At 37.4% G+C, this 17,504-nt stretch overlaps 1 long non-coding RNA gene across 1 annotated transcript; it reads left to right on the top strand.

Annotated features, from left to right (window-relative positions):
• The first annotated feature begins 235 nt into the window (after positions 1–235).
• Positions 236–3,111, top strand: LOC149716138 (uncharacterized). The gene is made up of 2 exons (XR_016371529.1): positions 236–1,445; positions 1,764–3,111. It is a non-coding gene; the product is annotated as an uncharacterized LOC149716138 (long non-coding RNA).
• The last annotated feature ends 14,393 nt before the right edge of the window (positions 3,112–17,504 follow it).

Genomic DNA, 17,504 nt, shown 5'->3' with positions numbered 1-17,504 from the left:
TACTAGAGATACCGGGATGTCCTTAGGATATGTTACAGTCCACTTTGTCCCCCATCTAACCATACTAAAAACTTTGGGCTACGACAAACAGGGGCCGAGTACATAAGCAAAACGTAAAGAAACAAACCCCCTCCATAGGAAATGAGTTAGACTATACTTTGCAGGCTCGTAACTCTGTTTCTACTGGAGATACGGGGATGTCCTTTGAGTATGTTATAGTCCAATTTGTCCCCCATCTAACCATGCTAAAAACATTGAGCTACGACAAACAGGGGCCGAGTAATTAAGCTAAACGTAAACAAACAACCCGTCCATAGGAAATGCATTAGACTATACTTTGCAGGCTCGTAACTCTGTTTCTACTGAGATTCGGGGATGTCCTTTGAGTATGTTTTAGTCCAATTTGTCCCCCATCTAACCATTTTAAAAACATTGAGCTACGACAAACAGGGGCCGAGATATTAAGCAAAATGTTCGTCAACTTTGGTATCGTCTCACTTATTTTTATTATGTTACTTATGATTTTTGCACTAAACTTTGGAGGCTCATAACTCTTGTTCTACAAGAGATACTGGGATCTCCTTTGGATATGTTATAGTACTCTTTGATCCCCATACAAGGATACTTTAAACTTGAGGCTACCTCAATATCGTCGTCAACTTATTTATTGTCTCACTTTCGATAGTTCTAGGAGAGCGATAGCTCTCTTAGATAAGACCTCATACCGACTTCAATGTATAAGGATGGTTTTTTGATTGGTTATAACTTTTTTTGTATCGTATTAACTGCTTTGAAAAAATTCCACAGAACTACAATTCGGGCCCTCAATATGTGGTTAAAATTTCAAGAAGATCCACCCATTAGTTTATTGTATAAAAAATAAAGTTGCTAAGGGTGGTTTTCATTTCCATAAAATTAATCAGCCCTTTTGGTGAAAAAGTTAAATGTTCCCATAGAAATAACATGGAGTTTTTTTCAAATTTAGCCATTTTGTCGCCACCCTTTTGAAATGAAATATTCGTTTGTTACGTTTGGGAACGGTTTTATATCAAAATTTAAACCTTTTTCTAGGACCATTTTTAAGGTTTTTGAGAAAAATTAATTTTAAGTATGTTTAATTTAAAATTTTAAAAACTACCCCAATCTGCGATATTTTAGCATGGATACACTGTTTTATTAGTAGATATCAGCGCGACCAATATTGGCCTTTTTTTACGTATAGTTGCCTCATAATAATCCGATTGTTTATTCTTAATGCCTTTTGGTTGAAATGGCCTATCGATAGTGAGATAAGACTGCTTTAATAGCTCTTTTCCCCTTTTTCACCCCGTTTGTGGCCGCCATTTTTTTTTAAGGGGAAAACATTTTAGAGTGGGTCCTTTTTCGTTGTCATTTTCATATGTTTTGAGGATTTGCTCATGGATGGATTTTAAATATAATATAAAGTAGGTTTCAAGCTTTAATATAAGCCTAATTTCATAATTTTCCACCTTTTTATTGTCCCACAATCTATTTGTAAACTTGGCACTTTTTTTAAGACGGTGAAATTGCGCTAAGCCTTGGCTTAACGTTAATTTTTGCCGTTTATAAAAATGTTTATTTCTCGTTGCCCGTTACTTCGCCTTCTCGTATCGTCGTACTTTAAAAGTTTAGACTTTGAAAGTAGTGCTTTGTTTTCTTAAATATTACTTAATTGTATAAAATTTCAATATTATAATTGCCTAAATCGTCCGTATTAACGAATTCAATGTTTTTTGTTGAAGGGACGCGCCTTGCATTTGAATTTCGTTCCCTCGAAACTACCCCCTTTAAGAGACCGGCCGCCGGAGGCTTTTTCTTTTACGCCCTCTCGGTCGCTCGTTCAGCCCCGATTCCCCCGAAAACAGCTGTAGTGAGTGACTCTGTTATTTACCAAAAATGTATGCGGTCAGTGTGTTGTTTTTGCATTTTAATGCTTCTAATCGTGGTGCACGTCGAGGTTTACGAATCCAACGTGTGTTGCGTAATGAAAATCAAGGGTGGATACTATATGATCTAATGATCTATGCTTTAAAATGAATTTGACGGCGACAGTCATGCAAAAACGGTATTAGGCCTTGCCAAAAGTTGACTAAGCTATAGTGAGCCTTCGTCAGTCAATGATATAAGAAATTGACCCTCGGATATCCTCTGACTAGGAGATGGTTATAAAGTTACTAACTCTCGATTTTGGAGGTAGATACTGTCTAGTGACACTTAAAGTAACGACTTAATCTTATAAACAGACTAACATCATAAGCCCATATCGTAAATTCACCGATGTTGATATCTAAGCTTACTTGAAATACCAATACCAATTTTTTTAACTCAATGAATCTTAAATATCAACATAAAAAATTATCTACTGAAAGAGATATCTACTAATATTCCATTCAAATTTCTCGCAACATTTCAAATTAACGAATAGAAATGTGCAAATGAAGTTCAAACTGATTAATTGGGCAAATTGCTATATTGGTCACCATTACCGATCACAGATAGATTTGCGCCCTTCAGTAGTGTTTATTATGCTTGTAAAATGGTAAGCGAAATCTGTGATTAAAGTTTAAAATAGACATGAGCAAAAAGGGCTTTATAAATATCAACTCGATTACCGAATATCTAAATTTGACCAAAATTAAAAAAATATTCTCTTCGTGATTAAAAATCTTGTTTGAAGCAGCAAGCGGCCATCTAATCCTTATTTACCTTATTTTGAATTAAAAAAAAATAGGTTAATACCTCTTTCAGTAGATGATTCATTGATATTTCAGTTTCATTGAGTTTAAAAAAAATTAGTTCCACCATTGGTTGATTTTCAATATTGACCAATCGATAATCACAAATTTTAATAACTAAATCACAAAAACCGGTTCAAAACCATATTAGTTTTGAAACGATTAAATTATAATTTTAAACATATATATACTAGTTAATTCCTCGTAGTCGTAGGTAATTAGTTTATTTCCTTAGTGAAAATAATGCTGAATATTATATACACAAAGTAAATAATAAATTGACTTCTAAAATTTAAATGTAAAGTGTGTGCATTATTTCCCAATTAATAAAAGATATCCACCTATTTTTCATTCAAATTAATTACTAATTTGTGGATAATGGATAGAAAATGTCGAGCTCTTAAAATAGTATTACAATTTTTTTAATTAAATAATTATTAATAAATTTCAATAAAATAAATTCTGGTTAAATACATAACACTACTTTTTATTAAGTTTCTGAAATTATCAGAGCTAAATATCAAAGAGACACATAATTAATTGTTCTCATAAGGTGAAAACCCAGCTGACTTATAGCGTTTTCCTTTGGGTCCTCGCGGAGCGCTCCCAAGGAGCAATAAAAATGGTAGTAGTAGTTTCCAGCTTCGTTAAAGACTGTTTTTGAAGCATAGGATCTCCTAATTTTATTCCTCCATGGGAGCGCTCCGCGAGGACCCTAATAGCGAATTCCACTTACTGCTCTCGGAGCGCTCCCATGGAGCAATAAATATAGGAGACCCTGATTTAGCATAAACAGTCTTTAACGAAGCCGAGAACTACTTCTCCCATTTATATAGCTCCATGGGAGCGCTCCGCGAGCAGTCAGTGGAAATCGCTATAAGGAAAACGCTATTAGAAGTAAAAAAATACCAGGCTGCCAGGCTGTCTCTTACACAACAGAGTTGGCCATTCTCGCTTATGAGAAATGAATCCTTGTCATATGCATCTCTGGACTTTAGGAGCTCCAGGACTCCCAACTGAATCAGGGTGGGAAATAGGAATTTTTTTAAAACTAGACATTGGGCCAGCGACCCCCTGCCCAGGAATAAATAAACTGGTCCATGACCATTGACCAGGGCGCGGCGTCTGCTAAACTAAAGAAGTGGGTAATTAAAATAGTTGAGATAATGTCTGGACCCTGGTTACCCTAGAATTTCCATTATGGTCGTGTGGACCACTGCTCACCCTCCGATTTAATTTTTAAACTGGTCATTTTCCCGGTGCCACCGCCTTATTTGCAACGCTGATCTGAAGATTTCTTTTGACCGGACCATAGCCTACTCGATCACGCGCAACACGTCGCAAGCTGCTTGCGCTATAGCGCGAGTCAGGGTGGGAAATAAGGATTTTTTTAAACTGGACATTAGGCCAGAGACCCTCCTGACTTGGAATAAATAAACTGGTCCCTGACCATTGGCCAGAGCACGTCGTCTGCTAAGCTAAGGAAGTGGATAATTAAAGTATTAGAATTTTAATGTGTGGACTCTGGTTACCCTTGAATTTTTTAGTAGTCTCGTGGACCACTGACCCCCCTCCGATTTAATTTTTGAACTGTACCAGGCAATTTTTAAACTCGTCATTTGCCCTGTGTTACCGCCTTATTTCCCACGCTGGCGCGAGTTGCTTTGCGTTGTCGAGTGCGTGATGGAGCGGGCTATGCCTGGAGTCCCAACCCCCGTTACTTACTACCAAAATACCCACTAGCATAGCCCACTCGATCACGCTCTCTTTTCCCCGGCTACATATTTTGAAGAGGGCACTTTTTAGGCGTATTTTTAACAATCTTGGATCACCTTTGTGGACTTTTAGGGTAGCCCTTATAAATTGAGTCTTCATTGCCCTGACTATATTGTGTTTAAGGTTTATAAGCTTAATATCAAACAGACGTTAGTTAATGCTACAAAAAAGTTCGAAATTGATAATCTTGGATCGTCTTTGAGAAGTTTTAAGGATATCCGAATTTCATATTGGGCTTATGAAAAGTTTGAGCTAAAGGTTAAACAGACATAAATCAGCGTCTTAAAAAATTGTGTAAAACTGTCAATTTGGTTCGATTTGTGGAATTTTTAGGGGAGCGCCCCGCGTTTCAATAAAGGGTTGTAAAAAATTGTATTATGTTAATTACAATAAGAATACAAACTTTCAATGAGTTACGTTTTTATTTTTTGGAGTATCATTATAAATAAATGACTGATTGAGCTAAAGTTACGGTCGCTTTTATATATGTTTCTGCTTAGTGTAGATTTTGAAAATGTAAAACAGTTTCTTAACAATCTTAATTAAAATGAAGACTGAAGGAACAGATATTAGTCAAAAATGTCTTGATTAGAATCAAGTCCTAAAAAGTATCGATAAGACTGAGGTTATCACTTGACTGAAGGATCAGATATTAACTTTTCTTTTTAATTGAAACTTAAAGGCATGCTTAAGAAAAAACAACGTTCCATTACCGTTTTCCGTTGAAATAACTTATTTTACAGGTAATCAATTTCAAAAATTTACTTATCTCGGGTTTTCGGGCACAATTCCATTCCCCCAAAACATTTTATCATTACATTAATTACTTTTGAGAGATAACGTGTCAAAATAAGCTTTAAAACAATAAAAAACTGAATGAGCGGTCTGTTTAGCCATGACCAAAACCTTCAAATCAGTGTTGCTAATGTTAGAAAGTGGATGTTCCCACTTCCATTTTAAAAATTTGCCGCATTTCCCACACCCCCTTTTTTACAGTCATATTTATCTGGACTATTTTATCATACTAAGTTTAATATGGAATATCACTCCGCATGGCTTTGACAATATGTACAAATGCTTTAAAGCTTTAAAATTCTCAAAATATGCTTTCTTTTTTTCAGTGCCAAACTTAAAATCACCGAATTTATTTCAAAATGTCGCTTGAAATTATTAAACCGAATAAAATTTTCGAAAATGCACTTATTTTAACTGTGCAGTTAAAATTAGTGCATTTTTGAAAATTTTGCACTATTAACCCTTGAACAGGAAAATTCCGACATTTGATTGATTTCGGAAAAATATTACTTTTTCCCCACAGAGCCTAAAACCAAACCTAAATCTCCCACGATGTGAGAAATTACCCACACATTGGCAACACTGCTTTAAAAACTTATAACAAGCACACTTTCGAGACATGTTCTGAACAAATTAGTGCTTAACCCTCTAATAGTACGACCACGGAGAATTGATGTAAACTGTAGTTGAAATATATTCATGTGCGACCTGCGGCACTGAATGGTCTCTAACCATTGTTTGAAACTAGAGAGAGAAATAGTGAGCAGCATTAATCATGTCCTGAGCTATGAGAATGAACAGTATGACTGTTGACTGAAGTACACTAGACATTACATCATTTTGCATAACCACGAGTAAAAATCTAACTGTCCCTACTTAATTTTCCGCCATTGTTTTAAAACGTATCCACTGCGAAGCATGCCGGGCACAAATGAGGGAACCTTTTAAAACTCAATGTCATACACGTACTCTCTCAAAAGTAATTAATGTAATGATAAAATGTTTTGGGGGAATGGAATTGTGCCCGAAAACCCGAGATAAGTAAATTTTTGAAATTGATTACCTGTAAAATAAGTTATTTCAACGGAAAACGGTAATGGAACGTTGTTTTTTCTTAAGCATGCCTTTAAGTTTCAATTAAAAAGAAAAGTTAATATCTGATCCTTCAGTCAAGTGATAACTTCAGTCTTATCGATACTTTTTAGGACTTGATTCTAATCAAGACATTTTTGACTAATGTAGATCATGAACATCTACTAAACAAACTATACAAACAAGGGATCAGAGGAACTGCAAGTGCGTGGCTAAAAAGCTACCTAGAAAATAGACAATGCTACACTAGAGTGGGAAAGGATTTATCGGCGCCAAGTCAATTAATATCTGGAGTTCCCCAGGGCTCTATAATATCACCACTCTTATTTAATCTATTTATAAATGACCTCATTAAACAGGCACCGTCTGGTAACATGTTCATGTACGCAGATGACGCGCTCCTTTTATATAAATCCGCAAACACAATAAATGCAATAGATCAAACAAACCACTACCTAGATAAAATATTTAAGTGGATCACAAATAACGGGCTTCTCCTTAATATAAAAAAAACGGAATGCATAATATTCCATAATAGAGGTAAAGATGTCAGTAGGGTACTAAATGGTATCGAACTAAATAAGGAAAAAATTAAAATACTAGATAAATACAAATATCTAGGCCTATACTTTGATAAACACCTGACCTGGGACAGCCATGTTAATATAATTAGCTCAAAATTAGCCCGAGTGAATGGATTACTTTACCATTGTAGTAAAATGGTACCCAGAAATATTCTAATTGAAATATACCACGCATTATTTAATTCGGTGCTATCTTATGGAATACAATTCTGGGGCAACACAACAAAAGCTAATCAAAACAGGATACATATCCTACAAAAAAGGGCAATTAGATCAATATATAACTTATCATTTAGAGACCATACCCAAGAGTACTTTACTAGGGCAAAAATTCTAAACATACAAGAGAGTATACAGTATAATAGCTTATCTTTCATACACACAAACATTAAGCGTGAAAATAGCCTAGTAAAGATAAACCAGAAAAATAGACATACAAGATCATTAGATCTATTAGATTTACCTAAATGTAACACTTCAAAAAAATTCACGTCTATCTTTTATTCGGGAATAAAATTATATAACACAATATCACCAGAAATTCAAGCCAAACCGAATTTATTTAGATTTAAAAAGACTATAAAATCACTAATATTGGAAAAAAATAAAAAAAACCTTTACTTTTTTATTTAATTTGTTTTTATAAAGCCACCTTTGGCATAACCCATTGTTAAATTTTTTATGTTATACCATGCCATTGTTTAATTTCAAGTGGATATAACATATATACATTAAGTTTTTTCATGAATCTTTAACATTATTTATTATAAGACACCATTGTTAAATCTATTTTTATTTGATTAAATTAAAATTGTTATATTAAATTAAACAGATAGGCACGGGGCTTACAAGTCACAATGTGACTTAGCCCCGTGGTATACTGTATCTGTAATGCAAATAAAATAAACATTTTGAATTGAATTGAATTGTTAGAAGGTTACTTTTGATTTTTGAAAATAAACTTTGCAGGCTCGTAACTCTGTTTCTACTGGAGATACGGGGATGTCCTTTGAGTATGTTATTGTCCAATTTGTCCCCCATCTAACCATACTAAAAACTTTGGGCTACGACAAACAGGGGCCGAGTAATTAAGCTAAACGTAAACAAACAACCCCTCCATAGGAAATGCATTAGACTATACTTTGCAGGCTCGTAACTCTGTTTCTACTGAGATACGGGGATGTCCTTTGAGTATGTTTTAGTCCAATTTGTCCCCCATCTAACCATACTAAAAACATTGAGCTACGACAAACAGGGGCCGAGATATTAAGCAAAATGTTCGTCAACTTTGGTATCGTCTCACTTATTTTTATTATGTTACTTATGATTTTTGCACTAAACTTTGGAGGCTCATAACTCTTGTTCTACAAGAGATACTGGGATCTCCTTTGAATATGTTATAGTACTCTTTGATCCCCATACAAGGATACTTTAAACTTGAGGCTACCTCAATATCGTCGTCAACTTATTTATTGTCTCACTTATTGTTAGAAGGTTACTTCTGATTTTTGAAAATAAACTTTGCAGGCCCATAACTCTGTGTCTACTAGAGATACCGGGATGTCCTTAGGATATGTTATAGTCCACTTTGTCCCCCATCTAACCATACTAAAAACTTTGGGCTACGACAAACAGGGGCCGAGTACATAAGCAAAACGTAAAGAAACAAACCCCCTCCATAGGAAATGAGTTAGACTATACTTTGCAGGCTCGTAACTCTGTTTCTACTGGAGATACGGGGATGTCCTTTGAGTATGTTATAGTCCAATTTGTCCCCCATCTAACCATGCTAAAAACATTGAGCTACGACAAACAGGGGCCGAGTAATTAAGCTAAACGTAAACAAACAACCCGTCCATAGGAAATGCATTAGACTATACTTTGCAGGCTCGTAACTCTGTTTCTACTGAGATTCGGGGATGCCCTTTGAGTATGTTTTAGTCCAATTTGTCCCCCATCTAACCATTTTAAAAACATTGAGCTACGACAAACAGGGGCCGAGATATTAAGCAAAATGTTCGTCAACTTTGGTATCGTCTCACTTATTTTTATTATGTTACTTATGATTTTTGCACTAAACTTTGGAGGCTCATAACTCTTGTTCTACAAGAGATACTGGGATCTCCTTTGGATATGTTATAGTACTCTTTGCTCCCCATACAAGGATACTTTAAACTTGAGGCTACCTCAATATCGTCGTCAACTTATTTTTTGTCTCACTTATTGTTAGAAGGTTACTTTTGATTTTTGAAAATAAACTTTGCAGGCTCGTAACTCTGTTTCTACTGCAGATACGGGGATGTCCTTTGAGTATGTTATTGTCCAATTTGTCCCCCATCTAACCATACTAAAAACTTTGGGCTACGACAAACAGGGGCCGAGTAATTAAGCTAAACGTAAACAAACAACCCCTCCTTAGGAAATGCATTAGACTATACATTGCAGGCTCGTAACTCTGTTTCTACTGGATATACGGGGATGTCCTTTGAGTATGTTTTAGTCCAATTTGTCCCCCATCTAACCATAATAAAAACTTTGGGCTACGACAAACAGGGGCCGAGTAATTAAGCTAAACGTAAACAAACAACCCGTCCATAGGAAATGCATTAGACTATACTTTGCCGGAACAGGAAAATTTGGTCTCGCCGAATTGGTCTCGCCATTTTGGTCTTGCCGATTTGGTCGCGGGACTAATTGGTCTCACCGATTTGGTCTCGGTACTATTTGGTCTCGGGACTCTTTGGTCTCGGGACTATTTGGTATCGTGATTATTTGGTCTCGAGACTATTTGGTATCGTGATTATTTGGTCTCAGGACTATTTGGTATCGTGATTATTTGGTCTCGGGACTATTTGGCATCGTGATTATTTGGTCTCGGGACTATTTGGTATCGTGATTATTTGGTCTCGGGACTATTTGGTATCGTGATTATTTGGTCTCGAGACTATTTGGTATCGTGATTATTTGGTCTCAGGACTATTTGGTATCGTGATTATTTGGTCTCGGGACTATTTGGTATCGTGATTATTTGGTCTCGGGACTATTTGGTATCGTGATTATTTGGTCTCGGGACTATTTGGTATCGTGATTATTTGGTCTCGGGACTATTTGTTATCGTGATTATTTGGTCTCGGGACTATTTGGTATCGTGATTATTTGGTCTCGTGATTATTTGGTTACCTAATTAGTTACCTCCTTTTCCAAAGCAATGGTCCAAATAATTCGTTGCTACCTTTTCCAAAGCAATGGTCCAAATAATTCGTTGCTACCTTTTCCAAAACAATGGTTCCAATAATTCGTTGCCACCTTTTCCAAAATATTCTCCAATTAATTATCTGCCACCTTTTCCAAAACATTCTCCTACTAATTAGCTGCCACCTTTTCCAAAATATTCTCCAATTAATTAGCTGCCACCTTTTCCAAAATATTATCCTATTAATTATCTGACACCTTTTCCAAAACATTCTCCTACTAATTAGCTGCCACCTTTTCCAAAATATTCTCCTAATAGTTAGCTGCCACCTTTTCCAAAATATTCTCCTAATAGTTAGCTGCCACCTTTTCCAAAATATTCTATAATTAATTGGCTGCCACCATTTCCAAAATATTCTCCTATTAATTATCTGACACCTTTTCCAAAACATTCTCCTATTAATTATCTGCCACCTTTTCCAAAACATTCTCCTACTAATTAGCTGCCACCTTTTCCAAAATGTTCTCCTAATAGTTAGCTGCCACCTTTTCCAAAACATTCTCCAATTAATTAGCTGCCACCTTTTCCAAAATATTCTCCTATTAATTGTCTGACACCTTCCAAAATATTTCTATTATGGCTAATAAATTGTTCGTTGTAAGAGGCGGGCTTTTAATACTCATATAAATAATCTTCTTACCTTCAAACAAGGTTGAGTTGGGTTAGGTCCCGAGACCCATTTGTCCCGAGACCCAATTGTCCCGAGACCCAATTGTCCCGAGACCCAATTGTCCCGAGACCCAATAGTCCCGAGACTCATTTGTCCCGAGACCCAATAGTCCCGAGACCCAATAGTCCCGAGACCCAATAGTCCCGAGACCCAATAGTCCCGAGACCCAATAGTCCCGAGACCCAATATTCCCGAGACCCAATAGTCCCGAGACCCAATAGTCCCGAGACCCATTTGTCCCGAGACCCATTTGTCCCGAGACCCATTTGTCCCAAGACCCATTTGTCCCGAGACCCAATTGTCCCGAGACCCATTTGTCCCGAGACCCATTTGTCCCGAGACCCATTTGTCCCGAGACCCAATTGTCCCGAGACCCATTTGTCCCGAGACCAAAACGGCGAGACCAAAACAGCGAGACCAAATCGGCAAGACCATAACGGCGAGACCAAATTGTCGCGTACCGATACTTTGCAGGCCCATAACTCTGTGTCTACTAGAGATACGGGGATGTCCTTAGGATATGTTATAGTCCAAATTATCCCCCATCTAACCATACTAAAAACTTTGGGCTACGACAAACAGGGGCCGAGTAATTAAGCTAAACGTAAACAAACAACCCGTCCATAGGAAATGCATTAGACTATACTTTGCAGGCTCGTAACTCTGTTTCTACTGAGATACGGGGATGTCCTTTGAGTATGTTTTAGTCCAATTTGTCCCCCATCTAACCATTTTAAAAACATTGAGCTACGACAAACAGGGGCCGAGATATTAAGCAAAATGTTCGTCAACTTTGGTATCGTCTCACTTATTTTTATTATGTTACTTATGATTTTTGCACTAAACTTTGGAGGCTCATAACTCTTGTTCTACAAGAGATACTGGGATCTCCTTTGGATATGTTATAGTACTCTTTGATCCCCATACAAGGATACTTTAAACTTGAGGCTACCTCAATATCGTCGTCAACTTATTTATTGTCTCACTTATTGTTAGAAGGTTACTTTTGATTTTTGAAAATAAACTTTGCAGGCTCGTAACTCTGTTTCTACTGGAGATACGGGGATGTCCTTTGAGTATGTTATTGTCCAATTTGTCCCCCATCTAACCATACTGAAAACTTTGGGCTACGATAAACAGGGGCCGAGTAATTAAGCTAAACGTAAACAAACAACCCCTCCTTAGGAAATGCATTAGACTATACATTGCAGGCTCGTAACTCTGTTTCTACTGGATATACGGGGATGTCCTTTGAGTATGTTTTAGTCCAATTTGTCCCCCATCTAACCATAATAAAAACTTTGGGCTACGACAAACAGGGGCCGAGTAATTAAGCTAAACGTAAACAAACAACCCGTCCATAGGAAATGCATTAGACTATACTTTGCAGGCCCATAACTCTGTGTCTACTAGAGATACGGGGATGTCCTTAGGATATGTTATAGTCCAAATTATCCCCCATCTAACCATACTAAAAACTTTGGGCTACGACAAACAGGGGCCGAGTAATTAAGCTAAACGTAAACAAACAACCCCTCCATAGGAAATGCATTAGACTATACATTGCAGGCTCGTAACTCTGTTTCTACTGGATATACGGGGATGTCCTTTGAGTATGTTTTAGTCCAGTTTGTCCCCCATCTAACCATAATAAAAACTTTGGGCTACGACAAACAGGGGACGAGTACTTAAGCAAAACGTAAAGAAACAAACCCCCTCCATAGGAAATGAGTTAGACTATACTTTGCAGGCTCGTAACTCTGTTTCTACTGGAGATACGGGGATGTCCTTTGAGTATGTTATAGTCCAATTTGTCCCCCATCTAACCATGCTAAAAACATTGAGCTACGACAAACAGGGGCCGACTAATTAAGCTAAACGTAAACAAACAACCCGTCCATAGGAAATGCATTAGACTATACTTTGCAGGCCCATAACTCTGTGTCTACTAGAGATACGGGGATGTCCTTAGGATATGTTATAGTCCAAATTATCCCTCATCTAACCATACTAAAAACTTTGGGCTACGACAAACAGGGGTTGAGTAATTAAGCTAAAAGTAAACAAACAACCCCTCCATAGGAAATGCATTAGACTATACTTTGCAGGCTCGTAACTCTGTTTCTACTGGAGATACGGGGATGTCCTTTGAGTATGTTATAGACCAATTTGTCCCCCATCTAACCATGCTAAAAACATTGAGCTACGACAAAAAGGGGCCGAGTAATTAAGCTAAACGTAAACAAACAACCCGTCCATAGGAAATGCCTTAGACTATACTTTGCAGGCTCGTAACTCTGTTTCTACTGAGATACGGGGATGTCCTTTGAGTATGTTTTAGTCCAATTTGTCCCCCATCTAACCATTTTAAAAACATTGAGCTACGACAAACAGGGGCCGAGATATTAAGCAAAATGCTTATCAACTTTGGTATCGTCTCACTTATTTTTATTATGTTACTTATGATTTTTGCACTAAACTTTGGAGGCTCATAACTCTTGTTCTACAAGAGATACTGGGATCTCCTTTGGATATGTTATAGTACTCTTTGATCCCCATACAAGGATACTTTAAACTTGAGGCTACCTCAATATCGTCGTCAACTTATTTATTGTCTCACTTATTGTTAGAAGGTTACTTTTGATTTTTGAAAATAAACTTTGCAGGCTCGTAACTCTGTTTCTACTGGAGATACGGGGATGTCCTTTGAGTATGTTATTGTCCAATTTGTCCCCCATCTAACCATACTAAAAACTTTGGGCTACGACAAACAGGGGCCGAGTAATTAAGCTAAACGTAAACAAACAACCCCTCCTTAGGAAATGCATTAGACTATACATTGCAGGCTCGTAACTCTGTTTCTACTGGATATACGGGGATGTCCTTTGAGTATGTTTTAGTCCAATTTGTCCCCCATCTAACCATAATAAAAACTTTGGGCTACGACAAACAGGGGCCGAGTAATTAAGCTAAACGTAAACAAACAACCCCTCCATAGGAAATGCATTAGACTATACTTTGCAGGCTCGTAACTCTGTTTCTACTGGAGATACGGGGATGTCCTTTGAGTATGTTATAGTCCAATTTGTCCCCCATCTAACCATGCTAAAAACATTGAGCTACGACAAAAAGGGGCCGAGTAATTAAGCTAAACGTAAACAAACAACCCGTCCATAGGAAATGCCTTAGACTATACTTTGCAGGCTCGTAACTCTGTTTCTACTGAGATACGGGGATGTCCTTTGAGTATGTTTTAGTCCAATTTGTCCCCCATCTAACCATTTTAAAAACATTGAGCTACGACAAACAGGGGCCGAGATATTAAGCAAAATGCTTATCAACTTTGGTATCGTCTCACTTATTTTTATTATGTTACTTATGATTTTTGCACTAAACTTTGGAGGCTCATAACTCTTGTTCTACAAGAGATACTGGGATCTCCTTTGGATATGTTATAGTACTCTTTGATCCCCATACAAGGATACTTTAAACTTGAGGCTACCTCAATATCGTCGTCAACTTATTTATTGTCTCACTTATTGTTAGAAGGTTACTTTTGATTTTTGAAAATAAACTTTGCAGGCTCGTAACTCTGTTTCTACTGGAGATACGGGGATGTCCTTTGAGTATGTTATTGTCCAATTTGTCCCCCATCTAACCATACTAAAAACTTTGGGCTACGACAAACAGGGGCCGAGTAATTAAGCTAAACGTAAACAAACAACCCCTCCTTAGGAAATGCATTAGACTATACATTGCAGGCTCGTAACTCTGTTTCTACTGGATATACGGGGATGTCCTTTGAGTATGTTTTAGTCCAATTTGTCCCCCATCTAACCATAATAAAAACTTTGGGCTACGACAAACAGGGGCCGAGTAATTAAGCTAAACGTAAACAAACAACCCGTCCATAGGAAATGCATTAGACTATACTTTGCAGGCCCATAACTCTGTGTCTACTAGGGATACGGGGATGTCCTTAAGATATGTTATAGTCCAAATTATCCCCCATCTAACCATACTAAAAACTTTGGGCTACGACAAACAGGGGCCGAGTAATTAAGCTAAACGTAAACAAACATTCCCTCCATAGGAAATGCATTAGACTATACATTGCAGGCTCGTAACTCTGTTTCTACTGGATATACGGGGATGTCCTTTGAGTATGTTTTAGTCCAGTTTGTCCCCCATCTAACCATAATAAAAACTTTGGGCTACGACAAAAAGGGGCCGAGTACTTAAGCAAAACGTAAAGAAACAAACCCCCTCCATAGGAAATGAGTTAGACTATACTTTGCAGGCTCGTAACTCTGTTTCTACTGGAGATACGGGGATGTCCTTTGAGTATGTTATAGTCTAATTTGTCCCCCATCTAACCATGCTAAAAACATTGAGCTACGACAAACAGGGGCCGACTAATTAAGCTAAACGTAAACAAACAACCCGTCCATAGGATATGCATTAGACTATACTTTGCAGGCCCATAACTCTGTGTCTACTAGAGATACGGGGATGTCCTTAGGATATGTTATAGTCCAAATTATCCCCCATCTAACCATACTAAAAACTTTGGGCTACGACAAACAGGGGTTGAGTAATTAAGCTAAACGTAAACAAACAACCCCTCCATAGGAAATGCATTAGACTATACTTTGCAGGCTCGTAACTCTGTTTCTACTGAGATACGGGGATGTCCTTTGAGTATGTTTTAGTCCAATTTGTCCCCCATCTAACCATTTTAAAAACATTGAGCTACGACAAACAGGGGCCGAGATATTAAGCAAAATGCTTATCAACTTTGGTATCGTCTCACTTATTTTTATTATGTTACTTATGATTTTTGCACTAAACTTTGGAGGCTCATAACTCTTGTTCTACAAGAGATACTGGGATCTCCTTTGGATATGTTATAGTACTCTTTGATCCCCATACAAGGATACTTTAAACTTGAGGCTACCTCAATATCGTCGTCAACTTATTTATTGTCTCACTTATTGTTAGAAGGTTACTTTTGATTTTTGAAAATAAACTTTGCAGGCTCGTAACTCTGTTTCTACTGGAGATACGGGGATGTCCTTTGAGTATGTTATTGTCCAATTTGTCCCCCATCTAACCATACTAAAAACTTTGGGCTACGACAAACAGGGGCCGAGTAATTAAGCTAAACGTAAACAAACAACCCCTCCTTAGGAAATGCATTAGACTATACATTGCAGGCTCGTAACTCTGTTTCTACTGGATATACGGGGATGTCCTTTGAGTATGTTTTAGTCCAGTTTGTCCCCCATCTAACCATAATAAAAACTTTGGGCTACGACAAACAGGGGACGAGTACTTAAGCAAAACGTAAAGAAACAAACCCCCTCCATAGGAAATGAGTTAGACTATACTTTGCAGGCTCGTAACTCTGTTTCTACTGGAGATACGGGGATGTCCTTTGAGTATGTTATAGTCCAATTTGTCCCCCATCTAACCATGCTAAAAACATTGAGCTACGACAAACAGGGGCCGACTAATTAAGCTAAACGTAAACAAACAACCCGTCCATAGGAAATGCATTAGACTATACTTTGCAGGCCCATAACTCTGTGTCTACTAGAGATACGGGGATGTCCTTAGGATATGTTATAGTCCAAATTATCCCTCATCTAACCATACTAAAAACTTTGGGCTACGACAAACAGGGGTTGAGTAATTAAGCTAAACGTAAACAAACAACCCCTCCATAGGAAATGCATTAGACTATACTTTGCAGGCTCGTAACTCTGTTTCTACTGGAGATACGGGGATGTCCTTTGAGTATGTTATAGTCCAATTTGTCCCCCATCTAACCATGCTAAAAACATTGAGCTACGACAAAAAGGGGCCGAGTAATTAAGCTAAACGTAAACAAACAACCCGTCCATAGGAAATGCCTTAGACTATACTTTGCAGGCTCGTAACTCTGTTTCTACTGAGATACGGGGATGTCCTTTGAGTATGTTTTAGTCCAATTTGTCCCCCATCTAACCATTTTAAAAACATTGAGCTACGACAAACAGGGGCCGAGATATTAAGCAAAATGCTTATCAACTTTGGTATCGTCTCACTTATTTTTATTATGTTACTTATGATTTTTGCACTAAACTTTGGAGGCTCATAACTCTTGTTCTACAAGAGATACTGGGATCTCCTTTGGATATGTTATAGTACTCTTTGATCCCCATACAAGGATACTTTAAACTTGAGGCTACCTCAATATCGTCGTCAACTTATTTATTGTCTCACTTATTGTTAGAAGGTTACTTTTGATTTTTGAAAATAAACTTTGCAGGCTCGTAACTCTGTTTCTACTGGAGATACGGGGATGTCCTTTGAGTATGTTATTGTCCAATTTGTCCCCCATCTAACCATACTAAAAACTTTGGGCTACGACAAACAGGGGCCGAGTAATTAAGCTAAACGTAAACAAACAACCCCTCCTTAGGAAATGCATTAGACTATACATTGCAGGCTCGTAACTCTGTTTCTACTGGATATACGGGGATGTCCTTTGAGTATGTTTTAGTCCAATTTGTCCCCCATCTAACCATAATAAA

This window comes from Phalangium opilio, unplaced genomic scaffold (assembly GCF_054372755.1).
Source record: "Phalangium opilio isolate 3A_F unplaced genomic scaffold, DU_Popi_V2 ptg000009l_1, whole genome shotgun sequence".
NCBI classification, from domain to species: domain Eukaryota; kingdom Metazoa; phylum Arthropoda; class Arachnida; order Opiliones; family Phalangiidae; genus Phalangium; species Phalangium opilio.
Note: the sequence above shows the minus strand (reverse complement) of the source record. Positions and strands in the feature narration are given on the sequence as shown.